We start from the raw sequence: 22,057 nt of genomic DNA on the forward strand, positions 1-22,057 counted from the left end.
TAATGACAGGGTGATGATGATGAGGGTGATAATGAGGGGGGTGATGATGACGGGGGTGTTAATGATGGGGGTCTGGATGATGACAGGGGGGGATGATGAATTTCCCACCCTAGGCTTGAAGTATATACGGTAATTCTTTAGGCAAATGTGACTGATCTGCAACATCAATATGGCGTTGTTTCTGGAACAAAAAGCAGACCCTATTTTATAATCTTCAATAACTTCTGTAACCACTTAGGGGTCAAAACCGGTGGTTGTACTCTGTATTGCAGTGGTCATAACTTTTTATTTTCCCTTTTTTCCATGCATTTCATTTTTAGTTATATAAATCTAGAATGTTTGGTTAAAGGGGTACTCCGGTGGAAAACTTTTTTTTTTTTAAATCAACTGGTGCCAGAAAGTTAAATAGATTTGTAAATTACTTTTAATAAGAACTCTTAATCCTTCCAGTACTTATTAGCTGCCGAATACTATAGAGGAAATTCTTTTATTTTTGGAACACAGTGCTCTCTGCTGACATCACAAGCACATCTCCTACTCTGGACAGTTCTTAAAATGGACAGAGATGTCAGCAGAGAGCACTGTGGTCATGATGTCAGCAGAGAGCTCTGTGTTCTAAAAAGAAAAGAATTTCCTCTGTAGTATTCAGCAGCTAATAAGTACTGGAAGGATTAAGATTTTTTAATAGAAGTAATTTACAAATCTGTTTAACTTTCTGGTTGATTAAAAAAAAAAAAAGTTTTCCAAGAGTACCCCTTTAAGCCAAGTCAAAAATGCAGAAACGAACAGGTATGAACAGAAAGCCACCCATATATTTTTTCCACCGATGATTGATCAATGTGAAAAGGGAACCAGACATGTGTATCCTATTTGTTATGACATGACCTATTCCTTAAAAAAAACATTAAGCCTTTTAAAAATTGTTTTTATTTTTTTCAATCCCACTGACAGATATTTAAAACATACCTGTCAATGCAATTAACTTTTTAGGATATAATTTGTGTGTAGTACTATTTCCAGACATAAGATAACTTGCATATAAGATTTCTCACTGGTTTTCTCCTCTGCAGGTTTTATCTCAAATTTCCAGTTGTCCCTGAGTTAGTGGGTAGACCATTACCTTTATGATGTCTCCCATACATTGTACACACAGAAGAGGGGATCCTGCTCTGGGATCTCTTTAAAGTAGCTCCTAAGAATCAACAACATAATTGAGGGCATTATAGAGTTGTACTGGGCAGTCTAAGCAGTGAATCAAGCCCTGAAATAAGATCTGATACTAATAGTAAGCTCTTGTGTAGTCTTTTTACAGTCCCTGCAACTTCTCCAATCACTCCTCTTCTCATGTCCCTCCTCTCTCCTCCACTCCCCATAGACTGCTATAGAAAGCATTTAACCTGATCCTTCAGTAAGCTCCTAACTGTGCATTGACCTAACTCCTCCATATCATCCTGTCCCGAACTGGCACCTCCACAGTACTGTCACACTTGCTAGGGATGATGTGCAAATGTCTGGTCCTGCAACTAGTAACGTGATGCAAGAATACTACATTACCAAGGATTATACTGTACATAGAAAGCAAGCACAACTGAACTACACAGCTCATCCTGTGCAGTGACAATGAAGGGAATGCACATTCAATGTCCACACAATGTACACACCACAGGAAAATCTGCATGGCTCTGTTAAAAAAAAAAAAAAAAAAAAAAAAAAAAAAAAGAATGAAGCAATACTTTAGATCGAAAAAAAAAAAACAACAACAACCCCTTTAATATGTCAATAAATTAGTGTATGCTTTATAGATACATAAGCTAATACAGTATTTAAGCATACTTACATATTCAACTGACAACGTCATACTTTCTAGTGATATGTTTTGTATATGACATTAAATGGGTGACTACAGTGTACCCCAAATCTCTAACATGGTATGATCATGCTGCCCATATGACGTATTTTTTAAGTGAAGTCCCCTTGTCATGGCAGATGGGCTCTAAAATAATAAAACTATTAGGGCACAACTGTGTGCCTAAACAGCACTTGAGACATATATATATATATACTTCCTAGGCTGTGCCGATTCTTTTTCACAGTTGCCGAGATAGGTTGCCCAGATTGTGTACACTCTCTTGTTTGCACACTTATGGAGCACAATTTAAAAGAAATCTGTCAGCTTTATACTATGCTCAGAGCTGCAGACATGGACAGATAGTGAGATAAAGCAATTGATAACTGTCACGATGCCGGCTGGCAGGTAGTGGATCCTCTGTGCCAGAGAGGGATTGGCGTGGACCGTGCTAGTGGATCGGTTCTAAGTCACTACTGGTTTTCACCAGAGCCCGCCGCAAAGCGGGATGGTCTTGCTGCGGCGGTAGTGACCAGGTCGTATCCACAAGCAACGGCTCAACCTCTCTGGCTGCTGAAGATAGGCGCGGTACAAGGGAGTAGACAGAAGCAAGGTCGGACGTAGCAGAAGGTCGGGGCAGGCAGCAAGGATCGTAGTCAGGGGCAACGGCAGGAGGTCTGGAACACAGGCTAGGAACACACAAGGAAACGCTTTCACTGGCACGATGGCAACAAGATCCGGCGAGGGAGTGCAGGGGAAGTGAGGTGATATAGGGAAGTGCACAGGTGATAACACTAATTGGAACCACTGCGCCAATCAGCGGCGCAGTGGCCCTTTAAATCGCAAAGACCCGGCGCGCGCGCGCCCTAGGGAGCGGGGCCGCGCGCGCCGGGACAGGACTGACAGAGAGCGAGTCAGGTACGGGAGCCGGGGTGCGCATCGCGAGCGGGCGCTACCCGCATCGCGAATCGCATCCCGGCTGGAGGCGGTATCGCAGCGCCCCGGGTCAGTGGATCTGACCGGAGCGCTGCAGTGAGGAGAGTGTAGCGAGCGCTCCGGGGAGGAGCGGGGACCCGGAGCGCTCGGCGTAACAATAACTTTCTCTAAGCTGCTGGTTGTTGGCAAAGTTATAAAATCATGCTTTCCTCCTAAGTGTTATATACACAGTGCTGAGCTGCAGCATGCATGCCTCCTACATTCCCTCACTCCTGCCCTGCATGATTTATGTACAAAGCTCAGTGCTGGAAGCCATGAAGAGAGGGATGGGGAAGGAAAGTGGAATGCATGCTGCAGCTAAGCATGGCCTCTATGACACTTGAGCTTAGAAGAAAACACAGTTTTACAACCTTGCAAATGATCATCATTTAAAGGAGAACTGTGGTGAAACATTTTTCATTTCCCTTGTGCCCGGGCTGCAAAAACAAAAAAAAAAAAATAACTTTAACTCCCCTTCCTACTTTACCCCTTTGAGCCAATATCAGCACCCCGGTCCTTCGGTGCTGGTCTTCTTTCTGCTTACTAGGCACGGTGATTCATACTGTGCTCAGTGTATCGCCAGCCACAGCAATGTCCCACCTTGGCCAGTGATAGGCTGAGCGCATTATCATGTAAGGAGCTTGGGCAGCAGGGAGAAGGCGAGGCTTGTTAATGACAGTGCACTCAGCCTATCACCATCCGAGGGGAGACATCGATGCGGCCGGCGATACGCTGAGCCAGTATGAGTCACCGTGCCCAGGAAGCAGGAAAACCAGCACTGGAGGACCGGGACGCCGATACCGGCGCAACAGAGAATGTAGGAAGGTGAGTTAAAGTTTGGTTTTCTAGTTTTTGCAGCACGGGGGAAATGAATTTTTTTTTACCACAGTTCTCCTTTAAGAGACTGGTATTATTCAGCTCTAAACATGATATAGAGCTGACTGATTCCCTTGTCTGGAGACATTACATTTTGTACACTTGTCTGGGGGTTCATTAAAAATAAAGAATCAGTCACACTTATCTGCCCTGATCCCCAACAGCTGTGGTCTCCTGGTTCCTGCTCATCACTGCCAGTCTATGGTTCCTGTAATAGGTTGTCTCAGCAGGAATACTCAATCAGCCAATCATTGGCTGAGGTGGCAGTAATGAGTGGAAATTGGGTGTCCTTAGAACAGCAACTGTGTGGGGATTAGATCAGGTGAATATCACTTTTTATTTTTAACACCCAACCCCCCCCCATAGATATGACCACTTTACCCTCTGGGAAGAAAGGTCCTTTGATAAGAACAACTTGGGGATAAAGTAAAAGAGTTCAGTCTAGGCCAGAAAAAGGAAAGTTAGGCCGGACTTGGGCGCAGCTAGGGGGAGGCCATCATGACAGGGTTTGCCAGGGAGTAAAAGGGTTAAGTGGAGGAAAAAGGATACGTGGGGTGAAATGGGGGTCAAGGAGGGGACAGGGGGAGGAGGAGTAGGGGATGGAGGGGTTAGAGGTGATTGGTGGAGGAGGGGGTAAGGTCTAGGGGCAAAAGGGGGGGGGGAAGGGATATATAGAAGAAGTGGTGGGGTGGGGAAGATTCAGTGTGACTGGGGGACAGAAGCAGAAAGCTCCCACCCTCCCGCCCTTTGTGTGGGTTGTTTTGCGTGTCGGGGAGGTTTGTTTGTTGTGGGGTTCTTTGGTGGAATGGGATGGTTGGTGTTGAGGGTTGTTTTTAATTGTCACAGTAGTGGTGGCAGGGGGGTCCTCGAAATCAATGAGGAAAAAGGTGTGGGAAAACCTAAAGGGAGGGAACCGACTTGGTTCTGGACTCCTTTGTGGAGGATTGATCTGGGTGGATGGCGGTTCCAGTGGAGGAAGTCAGTAATGGGAGGCTTAGGCCTCTGGGGGTGGGTCCCCGCGGGGGAGTGTCCTGTCTCTGAGCCAGTGGGATCGGCTGGAGGCAAAATAAAGTAGCCCGTGTGGGATCTAATTGAGGGAACCGCCATGTGGATTTTTGGGCTTCGAGGACCACCTTGGGATTTGATTGTATTATTTAAAGGGGTAGTCCAGGCAAAAACTTTTTTTTATATATCAACTGGCTCCGGAAAGTTAAACAGATTTGTAAATTACTTCTATTAAAAAATCTTAATCCTTCCAATAGTTATTAGCTTCTGAAGTTTTCTGTCTAACTGCTCAATGATGATGTCACGTCCCGGGAGCTGTGCATGATGGGAAAATATCCCCATAGGAGCTGCACAGCTCCTGGGACGTGAGTCATCAGAAAGCAGTTAGACAGAAAACAGCAACTCAACTTCAGAAGCTGATAACTATTGGAAGGATTAAGATTTTTTAATAGAAGTAATTTACAAATCTGTTTAACTTTCCGGAGCCAGTTGATATATAAAGAAACGTTTTGGCCTGGAATACCCCTTTAATGTTATATTAATGTTATATTAATGTTATATGTTTGTTATAATAAAACGGCTGCTTTGGCCAATTCATTCCATTCTGTGTCTGTGTTAATTATTGGTGGGAGGGGTGAGGGTACGGACTTGGCAATACCTCTGTCAAGGATCTTCAGTTAATTAAATGTATGATGTCCATCTCCTAATTTTTATGTTATACGTCCATTTCTCTTCTAGCACTACTTTTACACAATAAAGCTTAAAGGGGTTATCTGGTAAAAAAACTTTTTTTTAACATATCAACTGGCTCCAGAAAGTTACACAGATTTGTAAATTACTTCTATTAAAAAATCTTAATCCTTTCAGTACTTATGAGCTTCTGAAGTTGAGTTGTTCTTTTCTGTCTAAGTCCTCTCTGATGACACGTGTCTCGGGAACCGCCCAGTTTAGAAGAGGCTTGCTATGGGGATTTGCTTCTAAACTGGGCGGTTCCCGAGACAGGTGTCATCAGAGAGCACTTAGACAGAAAAGAACAATTCAACTTCATCAGCTCATAAGTACTGAAAGGATTAAGATTTTTTGATAGAAGTCATTTACAAATCTGTTTAACTTTCTGGAGCCAGTTGATATATAAAAAAAAGTTTTTTTCCTGGATAACCCCTTTAAATAATAAAAGCACTTCCATCCTCTATAGTATACCTAATCCTACTTATATAAACATGCAGGCAGCAGTACAATGCTTCCAATTCCCGTCATGTTTTTACACTAGCGTATAAACATGGGGCATTAGTCATCAATGGAATGATGCTGTCAGCCTCAGTACAAGTCATGAATAACATACAGTAGGCCATACATGTTCTCAGAAGAGAAAGCTATTAAATGTACCTGTCACTCAACCAAGTTCAAGGCATTTTTGTATTTGACGGGAAATAGTATTACTACAAAACGGGACCTGGAAAAGTACAATGACATCATTTTTGTGCCTAAGGCGTGTTTCACACGAAGGTGTTACAGGCTAATTTCTGTAATTGTATTATGGCCAAGTGTCCCGACCGATCGCGATATTGAGACATACTTGTGAAGCTGCATGTTCGTGTGAGTAAACCTGGAATGCATCTGAAATGTACTCATGTGAATCTAGACCTCCATGCTTGCTTCTTTTTATAACATTGGTCCATTTTTGTATGCTTAAAGGGGTTATCCAGGAAAAAACTTTATATATATATATATATATATATATATATATATATATATATATATATATATATATATATCAACTGGCTCCAGAAAGTTAAACAGATTTGTAAATTACTTCCAAGCAATGTAGATAGAAAAAGCGGAGCACTCACCACATTAGGCTTCTTGATTGCGATCAGACTTTATTCATGTAGTCTTCAGGGGATACAAGCAGGGGTGTGCGTCCGCACACCCCTGCTTGTATCCCCTGAAGACTACATGAATAATGTCTGATCGCAATCAAGAAGCCTAATGTGGTGAGTGCTCCTCTTTTTCTATCTACATTGCTTGGAAGTGATTTATCTCTTACTACAAGCGTGGAAGCACCATTATCGGCATCTCCAGCGGTTGCAAGGGGACAGTACTATTTTCCGGTAGTTTCCCACCATACAGCGTTAATACAGTAGTGCCGAGCATATTCTCTTTGTTTTATGTGTATAGATTTGTAAATTACTTCTATTAACAAATCTTAATCCTTTCAGTACTTCTGAGCTGCTGAAGTTGAGTTGTTCTTTTGTGTCTAAGTGCTCTCTGATGACACGTGTCTCGGGAACCGCCCATTTTAGAAGCAAATCCCCATAGCAAACCTCTTCTACTATGTGCAGTTCCCAAGACAAGCAGAGATGTCAGCAGAGAGCACTGTTGCCAGACAGAAAACAACAACTCAACTTCAGCAGCTGATAATTATTGAAAGGATTAAGATTTTTTAATAGAAGTAATTTACAAATCTGTTTAACTTTCTGGAGCCAGTTGATCTAAAAAAAAAAAAAAAAAGTATTTTCCTGGAATACCCCTTTAAAGGGGTACTCCACTGCCAACATTGTGTTCCGAACGCTAGGTGTGAGCTGCGGGGTCGTGACATCATAGCCACGCTCTTCATGATGTCACACCACGCCCCCTCAATGTAAGTCTGTGGGAGGGGGCGTGGTGAATGCCACGCCCCCTCCCATAGACTTACATTGAGGGGCGTGGTGTGACATCACGAGGGGCATGGCTGTGACTTTACGACCCCCTCACCCGGCGTTCGGAACAAAATGTTCCGAACGCTGGGGCAGTGGAGTACCCCTTTAAAGCGCCTGAACATCTTACAGTAACTATTGGGTGCTATTGTACACAATAAATCGGTTCTCAAAGTGTCCATCAGAGGACTAAATAGCTTGAAACATATAGTCTAGCACCTACATATTCTCTTTATTTCCTTATTTTGATATTAAAGGGGTACTCCACCCCTAGACAAAGGATAGGGGATAAGATGTCTGATCGTGGGGGTCCCGCAGCTAGGACCCCTGCAATCTCTGTGCAGTACCCGGTGTTCATTTAGAACACTGGGTGCGGGCAGCGGGGTCGTGACATCACGGCCACGATCCTTGTGACGTCACACCATGCCCCCTCAATGCAAGTCTATGGGAGGGGAGTGGCGGCCACCACGCCCCCTCCCATAGACTTGCATTGAGGGGATGTGATGTCACGAGGGGTGTGGCCATGATGTCACGCCCCTGGTCTCCTGCTCCAAGTGTTCGGAACATAATGTTCTGAACGCTCGGGCAGCGGAGTGCCCCCATAAGGTATATGAGTACTGTCTCCTTCTCGAGAGATATCTGGCTTGGCCTAAGTTCCTAGCTTGTGTCTTAAACTCTGTCATGTGATTGATCTGCTTTACATGTATATATATATATATATATATATATATACACACACACACATATTTTACATATACACTAGAGACAATTTCATAGGAATGTGTTTTTGATAGGCAGAAGGAAATCTATGGAAAGTATCTTGATGGTAAACTACAAATAGCTGCCAATACAGAACCAAAGTGTTCCCGACTAGCTTTTCATGGGCCCTGACTGAATTAACACCTTTAATATACATTGGTCCATTTGATTCCAAAATGAGTAATACCGAATAACTATACTTATATGAAATGTATCTACAATTTCAGTTTTTCCATTTTCTATACAAATCATTACAGGAGGTGGATCTCTTGAGATGTTAAAGGGGTACTCTGGTGGAAAAATATTTTTTCAAATTAACTGGTGCAAGAAAGGTAAACAGATTTTTTATTTACTTCTATTAAAAAAATCTTAATCCTTCCAGTACTTATCAGCTGCTGTATGCTCCACAGGAAGTTGAGTTGTTCTTTCCAGTCTCACCACAGTGCCCTCTGCTGACACCTCTGTCCATGTCAGGAATTTTCCAGAGTAGGAGCAAATCCCCATAGCAAACCTCTCCTGCTCCGGTCAGTTCCTGACATGGACAGAGGTGTCAGCAAAGAGCACTGTGGTGAGACTGGAAAGAACAACTCAACTTCCTGTGGAAGTTGAGAAAATCTTAAAAGGCAATATTACATTTCTGTGAAATAGTCCTATGACTTCTCCCCTAATTGGTCCTCTACCTTGGGAATACATATCCTTCTATTGAGGCAACCAGATTTACTTGACTCTGATTTTTCCCCCCCTACATTTTAAACATAAATCTAGGACAATGTTGCTGTAAACACTTCGTTGGATTACACAGCAACTAGACTATATTATATTACAGTCATGGCCATAAATGTTGGCACCCCTGAAATTTTTCTGGAAAATAAAGTATTTCTCACAGAAAAGATTTGCAGTAACACATGTTTTGCTATACACATGTTTATTCCCTTTGTGTGTATTGGAACTGAACCAAAAAAGGGAGGAAAAAAAGCAAATTGGACATAATGTCACCAAATTCCAAAAATGGTCTGGACAAAATTATTGGCACCCTTTCAAAATTGTGGATAAATAAAATTGTTTCAAGCATGTGATGCTCCGTTAAACTCACCTGGGGCAGGTAACAGGTGTGGGCAATATAAAATCACACCTGTAGGCAGATAAAAAGGAGATAAGTTCACTTAGTCTTTGCATTGTGTGTCTGTGTGTGCCACACTAAGCATGGACAACAGAAAGAGAGAAGGAGGAGAAGAGAACTGTCTGAGGACTTGAGAACCAAAATTGTGGAAAAATATCAACAATCTCAAGGTTACAAGTCCATCTCCAGAGATCTAGATTTGCCTTTGTCCACAGTGCGCAACATTATGAAGAAGTTTGCAACCCATGGCACTGTAGCTAATCTCCCTGGGCATGGACGGAAGAGAAAAATTTATGAAAGGTGTCAACGCAGGATAGTCCGGATGGTGGATAAGCAGCCCCAAACAAGTTCCAAAGATATTCAAGCTGTCCTGCAGGCTCAGGGAGCATCAGTATCAGTGTGAACTGTCCGTCGACATTTAAATGAAATGAAACGCTATGGCAGGAGACCCAGGAGGACCCCACTGCTGACACAGAGACATAAAAAAAGCAAGACTACATTTAGCCAAAATGAACTTGAATAAGCCAAAATCCTTCTGGGAAAATGTCTTGTGGACAGATGAGACGAAGATAAAGCTTTTTGATAAAGCACATCATTCTACTGTTTACCAAAAACAGAATGAGGCCTACAAAGAAAAGAACACAGTACCTACAGTGAAATATGGTGGAGGATCAATGATGTTTTGGGGTTGTTTTGCTGCCTTTGGCACTGGGTGCCTTGAATGTATACAAGACATCATGAAATCTGAGGATTGCCAATGGATTTTGGGTCACACTGTACAGCCCAGTGTCAGAACGCTGGGTTTGTGTCCGAGATCTTGCGTCTTCCAGCACAACAATGACCCCAAATATACGTCAAAAAGCCCCCAGAAATGGATGGCAACAAAGCGCTGGAGAGTTCTGAAGTGGCAGCAATGAGTCCAGATCTAAATCCCATTGATCACCTGGAGAGATCTTAAAATTCCAATAAGAGAGACCTGGAGCAGTTTGCAAAGGAAGAGTGGTCCAACATTCCGGCTGAGAGGTGTAAGAAGCTTATTGATGGTTACAGGAAGCCACTGATTCCAGTAATTTTTTCCAAAGGGTGTGCAACCAAATATTAAGTTAAGGGTGCCAATAATTTTGTCCAGCCCATTTTTGGAGTTTGGTGTGACATTATGTCCAAATTGCTTTTTTCTTCCCTTTTCGGTTTAGTTTCAATACACACAAAGGGAATAAACATGTGTATAGCAAAACATGTGTTACTGCAATCCTTTTCTGTGACAAATACTTCATTTTCTTGAAAAATTTCAGGGATTCCTTGGTTATTTTTTGCTTTTTCTGTAGAAATGCTCCGAATAATGCTCCCCTCTCTACACATCCCATTAATGTGCATGAAGGGAAACACGCCAGTGGGTGTTCAGCAAATACATTTCCTTGCTAATAGTTTCTTACAAACAATGTATAAAATATCTTACTCTGTGAAAGCCCCACAGGGGATAACAACATTATAGTCAAGAGAAAAGCACATACCTGGAAAGAGTTTAAGACTTGGGTTCATGACCTCCAATTCAAGACCTATAGAGTTTCAGAAACGCCAACCTCAATAATGAACCTAATATTATATGACACTTATTTCAGATAGATTCAGATAGGAAAGAGTGTCAAAGACTTAACAATGTCATAACCCATTGCATGACAATTAAACCCCCCCAAAACTAAATTTGGTTCTTACATGTTTGCCACTGGATTCAAATTATTTTAACAAGATTCGCTACCAACCTTGATAGTATAAAAGGGTCTGCCAGACAGCCCCCACAATTTTGCTTTCATGTAAAAGAATGGCTCCACCAATTCTTTCTTAACTGCATTTTATCAGAATTTCGAGGTTTCGAGTAGAGCTCAAAAAAAGTTATACACAATTTCATAGAACAATATATATATATATATATATATATATATATATATATATACACTGTATATAATCTCAATTGCTGCACATTAACATATAAGGACCTGTATTCTCACAATACAATATGGAACCATTTGTTCCAATTCTACTATTACAACATAGGCATACAGTTGCATACATGTAACAAATATAAGTGGTGGTACCGCCTAACGTGATTTCCAAATGTTGTGTAAACCTAGCCTTAGTTTTCCAGTCTCGTGAATGCCTAGTCTACCTTAATATGCAACTGTATTAGAACATAACAAGACAATTCATAACATGTATAACTGCATTTGCAATTCAAGATTCTGGGAAGACTAGTTAAGAAGCCCTGTGACGGTTGCCATATTGGCCTTTTCCGAAACAGATGACCTGCATTTTTGACAGCTTGATACGAGGCAGGCAACATGCTTTTAATTTATTTTGGGAAGAATTTGGGGGAATTTTTGCCTTCAAAGCCATTTCCCCATATTATAAAGTGATGCCAAAAGTTGGAGTCCGACATCTGAGACCTCCACTAATTTTGAAAATAAAGGGGAAACAATGTTCTTTAATGCTGCATCACCTATGGTTTTCCCTGCACAGTAGAGTTCTCGGCTACCCAGCTGTTCAGAGAACTATGGCCAAAACCATAGCTTTGGCCATAGTTCTCTGAACAGTTCTCCAAAACCATATGGAAGTTTCCTGCATAGCAGGGTGGAGTAGATGCAGTTAGCAGAGGAGAAAAATGTAAGAAAAAAAATAGGATCACTTGGCCCAGATTCACATGGATAATGTATTAGCGATTTATTAGAACACATGATGTGGTTTGAGGTGTCACTATCTCTTTTTCAGATGTGCAATGATATAACCAAACAAGTATACCGACAATTTTGGCTTTCAAAAAGTCTGTCTATTTGCTTATATCATTGCACATCTGAAGAAGGGGTATTGACACCATCATAATGTGTCAAGTGTTAAAATAAATCTCAGCACGGCCAGGTCCTCCGGTAATCACACCCCAGCAAGGCTACGACAAACCAAGACATTTTCTACGTTGATTATGAGTTGTTGTGTCTTTCACATAACACAACAAGGTTAGCAGAACCCCCACAGGGGTAACTCCTTTTCTTCTTACCCTGTTTTAAACAATATTACCCTATCGGAAGCTCCATCACAACTTTTCGTCATGGTCAGAATTGCATCACCTTCATTTTCACTATTGATGGAGTTCCCAGATATGGGATCATAAAGTGATGCCATATCCTTTATACTTCTTTGATTCTAATGACTATTTCCACAGGTGCAGTTCCTCCTGATTAGTAGAAAAAATGTTAGAGAAAAGCTATGTCACCTTTTGAACCTCTGTCTCTTATGTATGGTATGCACTTAATGGTATTTTCAGCAAGTTTAACCACATAGGCTAGTTCGGCAGGAATCATATAGGAAGACATATTTTTCAGGCGTTCCTGTAATCGAACACTGTATCACCTCTAGGTGATGGTAACCCAATGCTACAAGTGCACTGTCTGTCAGGTGCACAACGTAGGGGGTCAGGGACAAATTTCCATCCAAAACCTTTAATTCACATTCCTGTAAAGCAGAACAAGCCATACTGACAAAAAACAGGGCTCCTCAACATGGAATAAATCAAGAGAAAGAGTTTGGGAATATGTCAGAAACCGCCCAAGGTGATGAAGTGGCAAAATACCTTCTGGATAAAGTCAAAAACTAGAACCGGGGTCATTGTGTAACAGAGGTGCTGTGTAGTGCCAGATTACAGACCTAAAATACAACAGAAAAACTTCTTTAAGTAGCTTTTTTAAATGTGTGTTAAACATGTTAAGAAGCAACGGCTGATGTGGAAGAAAAGTTTAAAATAGAAGCCATCACAAGGCATTCACTAGCTTACATTGTTCCACTGTTTATAGAAAATAAAAAAAAATTCCCCCATTTTCCTGTACTTAATAGTGGAGCAGATGAAAATATTACCACTGTAAAATTCTCATTCAAATACATAACAAATAAAGGGGTTGTCCCATATAAATACTAATTTACTAATACTTTACTAACTAAAATATATAGCTAATATAGTAAAATATTTACTTTACTTAACCTCATTACCGTAAATCTGCCTCAATATGTCCATGTGCACTGATTGATATTCAAAAAAGACAAGGGAGAGCACCCCATAGTGTGATACCGCAGGTGCAGGGTCCAGAAGGTAAAATAGGAAATACACAACCGCATTCGGTAAGGGTAAGCTCACACAACAGTGGTCAGCGTGGGTGAGAGATAAGATCCAGCCTGCAGAATTCCCACCCAAACAAGACAATGGCAAAGAAAGAATTCTGGAGGTGGTGGGATTCAATGGCGCTGGTCAGGAGCAGATACATCAGGTAAGTAAGAGAATGACTTTATTAAAACAATGCAACGCGTTTCACCGCAAGTGCGGCTTCGTCAGGCATCCTGATGAAGCCGCATTTGCGGTGAAACGCGTTGCATTGTTTTAATTAAGTCATTCTCTTACTTACCTGACGTATCTGCTCCTGACCAGCGCCATTGAATCCCCCCAGCTCCAGAAGTCTTTCTTTGCCATTGACTGATTGATATTGGCTGGCCTGCACAAGAGCAGGATTACTCCATTGTCTGAGTAAAAAAATATCTAGGTAGTAAGACTGAGCTAATGAGCATGTGGACACATGAGGCGGACATTCTGAAAGGGAATCAAAAGAAGCGATGGGGGTACCATAAGAAGTGTGTAACAGCATTATCAAGACTAAAAAACATTTTATCAACAAACAGCCCTTATGAGGTGATCATATACCACTAGAATGTACCAGTTAATGATTGGTGGAGGTCTTACTTCCAGGACCCTCACCAACCCTGAAATTGTAGAGTTGATATAGATCTGTGACCCCTTCATTTTTCTCATTTCCTGATTTTTGTGCTCCTTTGAAACAGTTTTTATGGTCCAATAATACTTTTAGTTATGTGACGGATGCATTATATACATACTCAGTCATTGGTCATCTTTTAATACTAACTGGGAGTTATTTCCTGTATAGGTTTCTTGGCTGATCATGTCAACCACCAGCCGTTGTGGATGAGCTGCCCATAGGAAGACCCCTATGGATCTAATCCAGGTAAATTTAACTTGGGGGTGAGGGAAGAACCTTACCTCTCGGTAAAAGAGGCACTTTCAACTTTTACCTGTATGGTATGGTCACTTTAATATAGAAAAGTGGCGGTCCACTTATTGGGTCCACTTTTTTTGCCGACTACAAGAGGCAAACCTGATTCTTCTCTTTTGCTTCTTTCGTCAGAAAATATAACTGTAGTCTTAAGGAAGTAGAACCTAACAGTTCCCATTGAACAGGATGGATGGTCCCAGTGGAAGACAATGTCCCTCATATACTATTCTAAACCCGACTTGTTTTGTCGGGTTTTTTTGTCGCATCTTTGTCTGCGCCAGTCTGCGACACGATGCAACATTTTTTCCCGACGGACCCGATGTGGATTCTCCCAAACCTGAAAAAGGGGCGTAACCCGACATTTCTGAGCTTTCACACGTATTTATAAAGGTTTCCAACCCGAATTTGTTGAATTGTTGTGGATTCTTTCCCGACATCTCAGAGGAGTTGGAAACCAAAACCAACAAAACCCACGTGCGACAAACAGGATGCGACATAATAATAAATACCAGGGGAAAAAAAGCAGTCGGGTAAGAAAGCAAGATAGACTTACACCCCAATTTTCTAAGTAAATGAGGGCCAATGAGGCTCTTCTGGGGAAGGTCAGGGGATGTTACAATTGACCTTACCAGGAAAGGCAGATATCACGCAGCGTAGGTTGGGTACAAGGATAACTATGAGGTTATAAGGTTAGAATGTGAGGAAATATTTAAAAAACAGAGAAAAGATTCCCAAAAGACTATTTGGATGGTCTCATCTGCTTTTTCAAAAAGCCGGGAGTTCTACAAGTCAACAGAGGCCTTTCACTTTAAAGGTTAAGATTAAAGAAGGATAAATACAGTACTTCAGTCCTTATACTATTATTGGTGAAGACATTGCTCGATTTTTCAACCTTCTAGAATTTTTACTAAATTTTTCTTTGTAAATAACAGTAAAATTACATATATGTGCTAAAGAGGTTGTCATATGAGGATAACCCCTGTTGGTATGTCCTAATTAGAGCTCCATAAGACCCCTCGATTGGGGTCCTCTTTGTGTGCCAAAAGGGCCGCTGAAGGGGAAATACCATATCTCATCAGAGAAGGCTTAATATGGCAAAGAGCAGGACCTACAAATGCTGCAATATGAAAGTTGTTGTTTCTAATGGGACAGCCACATAAGTGAAGTGTAAAGAACTTTCACAGGTGGAAAATATCCTGAGTGGATCTGACTGGATTATTCATTTCAGAGGCTGCCTGCATGTTCCTGCTGTTTCAGAACCTGGCTACTTGGACACTATGGCCCAGATTTATCAAAGAATGTCTACGGTAGAGCTATTTTCCCACGTTTATTTGGGTGGTGGGTATAACTAGCGTGCATCTTATTTATCAAGAAGGAGCAGCAGGATGATGAATTTTGCGCAGCTCTGCTGTGGTGGGAAAAACTCTACCACATACACTTTTTCTAGACGCTTGTGAGGGAGGGAATTTGGCAGGTTAGGTGTTTTATTTACTTTCGCAGAGCTGCCGGGACATTTTTACTTGCATTTTAGATGCTACAATCAAATTTGATTGCGGTGTCCAAGGGGTTAAAGCCAGGCATCACCGTGATCGGTAATATCTGGCATTAGAGATGGGTCCTGGTGGCAGATAGCCGGCAGGACCACCCAGCTATGACCTGCGCTCAGCTCCTGAGCACGTGTCATAGAAGGGGAGTGGGACGCTGTCGAGGTTAAAGGGGTACTCCGCCCCTAGACATCTTATTCCCTATCCTAAAAAGCAAAGGAAAGTAAGGTAAGGCACAGTGGAGGACTTATAGTCCAGAGTGGGTGCACAAGCTCCAGGGGTCCGACTCAAGATCCCAGATATTGAAGAAAATACGGAAGAAGCGGCACTCTAGGGATTGTAATCCAAAGAAAATAGTTTTATTCACCCATCAGTGAGATGCAACGTTTCGATCCACAATCCGGATCTTTATCAAGCATGCTTGATAAAGATCCGGATTGTGGATCGAAACGTTGCATCTCACTGATGGGTGAATAAAACTATTTTCTTTGGATTACAATCCCTGGAGTGCCGCTTCTTCCGTATTTTATTCCCTATCCTAAGGATAGGGGATAAGATGTCAGATCGCGGGGGTCCCGCTGCTGGGCACCCCCTGGGATCTCCGCTGCGGCACCCCGCTATCATTACTGCACAGAGCAGACTCGCTCCGTACGTAATGACGGGCAATACAGGGGCCGGAGCATCGTTACGTCACGGCTCGTGATGTCACGATGCTCCGGCCCCTGTATCGCTGGTCATTGCGCAAAAAGCAAGTCTGCTCTGTGCAGTAATGATAGCGGGACCCCCGTGATCTGACATCTTATCCCCTATCCTAAGGAGAGGGGATAAGATGTCTAGGGGCTGAGTACCCCTTTAAAGGTTGGATTGCAGAAGGTAGAAGTGATTATCACGCCTACTGGTAGATGGTGTAGCTTTGCACCTAAAAAAAGTACTTCTGCGCTCAAAATTGCGACTTTTGACAAAAGTCGCAAATGAGAAATACGTGGCCACTGCATGGTCAAAAAGAAAACGTTCTACGGGTAGGCAAAAAGAGTGAAACTGTCTATATCAAAAGACGCATAACTGCTCTAAAAGCAATGATAATAAGTCTCCCCCTATATGTCACAGGTGTCACTTATTCTTTACATGATAATCTTATTTAAGTACCACATGGCAGTATTATAAGGAAGGTGTGTGGAATTATTATTTGTGCACCAATGTCACAGTCATTTACACACTACAGGGTAGATTTTGATCACTCATAGAGGGAGAGTTATCAAAATCTGTCCAGAGCAAAAGTTGCTGTGTTGCCCATAGCAACCAATCAGATCACTTCTTTCATTTTTCACACGTCTCTTTAAAAATGAAAGAAGCGATCTTATTGGTTGCAATGGGCATACGGGGGAGATTTATCAAAACCTGTCCAGAGGAAAAGTTGCTGTGTTGCCCATAGCAACCAATCAGATGGCTTCTTTCATTTTTAAAAAGGCCTCTGAAAAATGAAAGAAGCGATCTTATTGGTTGCTATGGGCAACTGGGCAACTTTTCCTCTGGACAGGTTTTGATAAATCTCCCCCGTATGGGGAAATTTATCAAAACCTGTCCAGAGCAAAGTTGCTATGTTGCCCATAGCAACCAATAAGATTGCTTCTTTCATTTTTCAGAGGCCTTTTTTTAAAATGAAAGAAGCGATCTGATTGGTCGCTATGGGCAACTCCCCATATCTCCCCATAGTGTTTATCTATAGATAAATGTAGATGAGGATTTATAATTTTCTCCTCTAATATTTTCACTTTCCCTCTTTTTAAAATAGAAGTACCTCAGACCTTGAACTGGTCTCGTAGCCTTAGGCCAGGTTCACACCTGCGTTGTTTTTCTGTGTACCTAAAGCAGATGTACAATAAACAAAAAAAAAAAAAACAGATCCAGCGAATCTGCTGCACACAGGACATCAACAGCCAATGATGGACCCTGTTGACTTTAATAGGGTCCTTGGGGTTTCTGGCAGCATGTCAATCATTCAAAAAAAAAAAAAAATGTCCATGGTGTTTCGGACAGAATTACCGTACCAATACAGATGTGAACATAGCCTTACACAGTTTTTTTTTTTTTTTTTAATCTGGCTGTATAAATTTTTGATAAAGAAACACAATATTTTCCATGTGAAAAGTCAGTATGGATTTCTTCACCGTGAGATAAATGGGAACGTAGAAAGTGTTTTTCCCCCTGAACTTGTGGAATGTGCTTTAATCAAACAGAAAGGAAGTTCTCTATCCACCGTGTATGATTATACTGTCAGAAGATGTTTAGATCCATCAAACCTCCCTACTGCAGGACGTCAGGACCTCATCTGATGGACCACATAGAAAGGTTACACGCGTATGCATGTACGCAAGACTTGCACTCCGAATGTAGGGCAGCTGTTCTGTTAAGATGGTGCAGTCATATTTTTCCTCGTGCTTTTATACACCATTGGTCATGAAGGACTTGGAAGGATAATTATTATTATTATTTTTTAATTTTGGGAACAGTATTTTTGGTGATGCATGCAAATGAAACAAAATCACAGAAAGTAGAGTCACATGCAGTATGTTCTTAAAGGGGTATTCCGCCCCTAGACATCTTATCCCCTATCCAAAAGGATAGGGGATAAGATGTTAGATCGCCGCGGTCCCGCTGCTGGGGACCCTGGGGATCGCTGCTGCGGCACCCCGCCATCATTACTGCACAGAGCGAGTTCGCTCTGTGCGTAATGACGGGCGATACAGGGGCCGGAGCAGCGTGACGTCATGGCTCCGCCCCTCATGACATCATGGCCCGTCCCCTTAATGCAAGTCTATGGCAGGGGGCGTGACGACCGCCATGCCCCCTCCCATAGACTTGTATTGACGGGGGCGGGCCGTGATGTCACGAGGTGCGGAGCCGTGACGTAACAATGCTCCAGCCCCTGTATTGCCCGTCATTACGTGCAGAGCGATCTCTCTCTGCGCAGTACTGATAGCGGGGTGCTGCAGCAGCGATCCCCGGGGTCCCCAGCAGCGGGACCCCGGCGATCTGACATCTTATCCGCTATCCTTTGGATAGGGGATAAGATGTCTAGGGGCGGAGTACCCCTTTAAGACATTTTTTTTGTCTCCTAGTGGCAGCAGTTTAAAGAGGTACTCCGGTGGAAAACTATTTCTTTTTTTAAATCAACTGGTGCCAGAAAGTTAAACAGATTTGTAAATTACTTCTATTTAAAAAAATATTAATCCTTCCAGTACTTAGCTGCTGTTTCATACAGAGGAAGTTCTTTTCATTTTGAATTTCTTCTCTGTCTGACCACAGTGCTCTCTGCTGACACCTCTGTCCATGTCAGGAATTGTCCAGAGAAGGAACAAATACCCAAAGCAAACTTCTCCTGCTCTGGACAGTTCCTGACATGGACAGAGGTGTCAACAGAGAGCACTGTGGACAGACAGAAAAGAAATTCAAAAAGAAAATAACTTCTTCTGTAAACGTTTTTCTTGGCATTTTTTTTTTTTACTCCCATAGACTTCTATGGGAGAAAAACGCCAAGATTTTCCCGAAAAAAAAAACACCAAAGTCTTAACAAGAGGTCGTTTTTGAAAAACACCAATCTGGCATTTTGCAATTCACTATTGAATTGCAGCTAAGATCTGGCTGTGGCGTTTTTTCACAGAAAAAAAATGGGCGAATGGGCAAAATGGGTGTTTTTTATCGACCTTTTTGCATGTTAAACCTCAGTGGAATCCTAGCCTAAGTGCCGCAGCAGTTTATTCAAATAGGGCAGATCTTGTTGGTCTGCTCAAACAGTTGTAGACCGGTGTAATGAAGAAAAGCGTACGTGAGTGATGATAGCTGGATCATTCCACAGCCCTTTCATTCACATCTTTACTCAGGGCAATGTGGGTCTGATAACAATGATTTTATTAACCACATACTATGCAATCAGCTGAAGAACAAGTCGTTTGTAGGCTGCTTTATGTTCCTTCTCAGGCTATGTTCACACGGTGGAACTTCCATTCAGAATTCCATGGAAGAACTTTGCCAGGAATTCAGCCTGAATTTAAAGTACATTCACTTCAATGAGATTCTGTTATAAAAGACTAGTCATATACACTGCTCAGAAAAAAAGGGAACACTGCGATAACACATCCTAGATCTGAATGAATGAACTAATCGTATGAAATACTTTCGTCTTTACATAGTTGAATGCACTGACAACAAAATCACACGAAAATTATCCATGGAAATCAAATTTATCAACCCATGGAGGTCTGGATATTGAGTCACACTCAAAATCAAAGTGGAAAACCACACTACAGGCTGATCCAACTTTATGTAATGTCCTTAAAGGGGTACTACACCCCTAGACATCTTATCCCCTATCCAAAGGATAGGGGATAAGATGTCTGATCGCGGGGGTCCCACCGCTGGGGACCCCCGCAATCTACCATGCCGCACCCACCAGTAACGGCTTCCGGAAGCGCTGGAGGCCCTCAGGCTAGTTCCATCCCGACCACGGGGGCTGAAGATTGTGACGTCACGACTCCGCCCCCGTGTGACGTCACGCCCTGCCCCCTCAATGCAAGTCTATGGGAGGGGGTGTGACAGTGGCGGGACCCCCGCGATCAGACCCCCTAAGATGTCTAGGGGCGGAGTACCCCTTTAAAACAAGTCATGTTGCGGCCTACACGCCTCCTGCACAGGAGAGTTGCGGCAGAGCCGTGGCCCCATGCAGGATATCACGGGGCTCCCAGCATTCGGACCCCCGCAATCAAACACTTATCCCCTATCCTGTGGATAGGAGATAAGATATTTTTGCTGCACATTTCCTTTAAATTAATCATATAAATTGCCTGAACTTATTGTTTCATATCTCACGAGAAGTCACGTGTTGTACTGCTTTGGATTTAACCATGTGTAGACTACAAGTGTCTGACATGGAATAACTCACAAACATAATATGCTGCATTATTTACCTGAAGCAAGTCTTTTAGAGCCCTGGGTTACTAAGAATTCTCGCCTACAAGGATCATCTGCCTAGCAATTGGCAAATGTGACCACACCGATGTGTGATCATTGGAAATCATACAATAATTTACTATCATACATAGCATGACACTACAATACACAGCACAGGTTCCCTACGCTATACAATGTACCACATGCTACACTAACATTCCGCTTCATCACTCGTTATTGAAGAAACAATGTAAAAAAAACAACACATTACAATCTGTGATCGGGGGGGAGGGGAGTGGGGTCTATGGGGGTAGAGAGGGGCAGATCATAGGTCCAAATTACTCAGCAAACGTACGGAGAGGTGGGGAAGTGGAGGGGCATTAGTCTTCTTCTTCATCAATGTCCGGACTGTCCAAGATGGAATAGTCTCTAAGCCTGCTGTGGATCAGCCTGTGGCAGTCCCGGATGGACATGTCCTTCCTGTTGAAGGGCGGTTCCTGGCCAGCCTAATGAACGTCTCAATATATTAAGACTTTTACTTAACAAAAATAAAAATACTTTTGATATAATCCGATTACCGGATTATCACAGTGCTCAGATACATAGGGGTAGACCACCCTAGCCGAGGTCCAGGCTTTACAGCATCCAGACTATTCCCACGGTCCCTTTGGCAAGACACCTGTGGTGACCCTCAAGTAGATTTACCATATGGTCATGATCTAAAGCATTTCATAGTATTGTGCCTATTATAGCACAACTCAACAAACTTAGTGTGCAATTCGTGCATGAGCAAGCAGGGGGGTGTATTCACCTCCACGAAAAAATTGTGAATAATAAAAAGCAAGACTTTAATATTTCATATTAAAAACTGAATCGACATGTCAGATAAAAAGGGAAGAACATCTCTATTAGAGATGAGCGAACTTACAGTAAATTCGATTCGTCACGAACTTCTCGGCTCGGCAGTTGATGACTTTTCCTGCGTAAATTAGTTCAGCTTTCCGGTGCTCCGGTGGGCTGGAAAAGGTGGATACAGTCCTAGGAGACTTTTTCCTAGGACTGTATCTACCTTTTCCAGCCAACGGGAGCACCTGAAAGCTGAACTAATTTATGCAGGAAAAGTCATCAACTGCCGAGCTGAGAAGTTCGTGACGAATCGAATTTACTGTAAATTCGCTCATCTCTAG

The 22,057-nt window shown here is 42.4% G+C and overlaps 1 protein-coding gene across 3 annotated transcripts in view; it reads right to left on the reverse strand.

Annotated features, from left to right (window-relative positions):
• The window catches only part of LOC130293664 (neurotrophin-4-like), a 94,855-nt gene that overhangs the window by 43,775 nt on the left and 29,023 nt on the right, over positions 1–22,057 (reverse strand). The window contains exon 1 of one of the 3 annotated variants that reach the window (XM_056542641.1): positions 17,722–17,781. The exons of 1 other annotated variant lie outside the window; for it this stretch is intronic. The gene's annotated coding sequence lies outside the window, so the exon portion shown is untranslated. Of the gene's footprint in view, positions 1–17,721; positions 17,782–22,057 lie in introns of those variants that run through there. One more of the 3 variants, XM_056542643.1, reaches the window with a different exon arrangement.

Source organism: Hyla sarda, chromosome 10, assembly GCF_029499605.1.
Source record: "Hyla sarda isolate aHylSar1 chromosome 10, aHylSar1.hap1, whole genome shotgun sequence".
NCBI classification, from domain to species: domain Eukaryota; kingdom Metazoa; phylum Chordata; class Amphibia; order Anura; family Hylidae; genus Hyla; species Hyla sarda.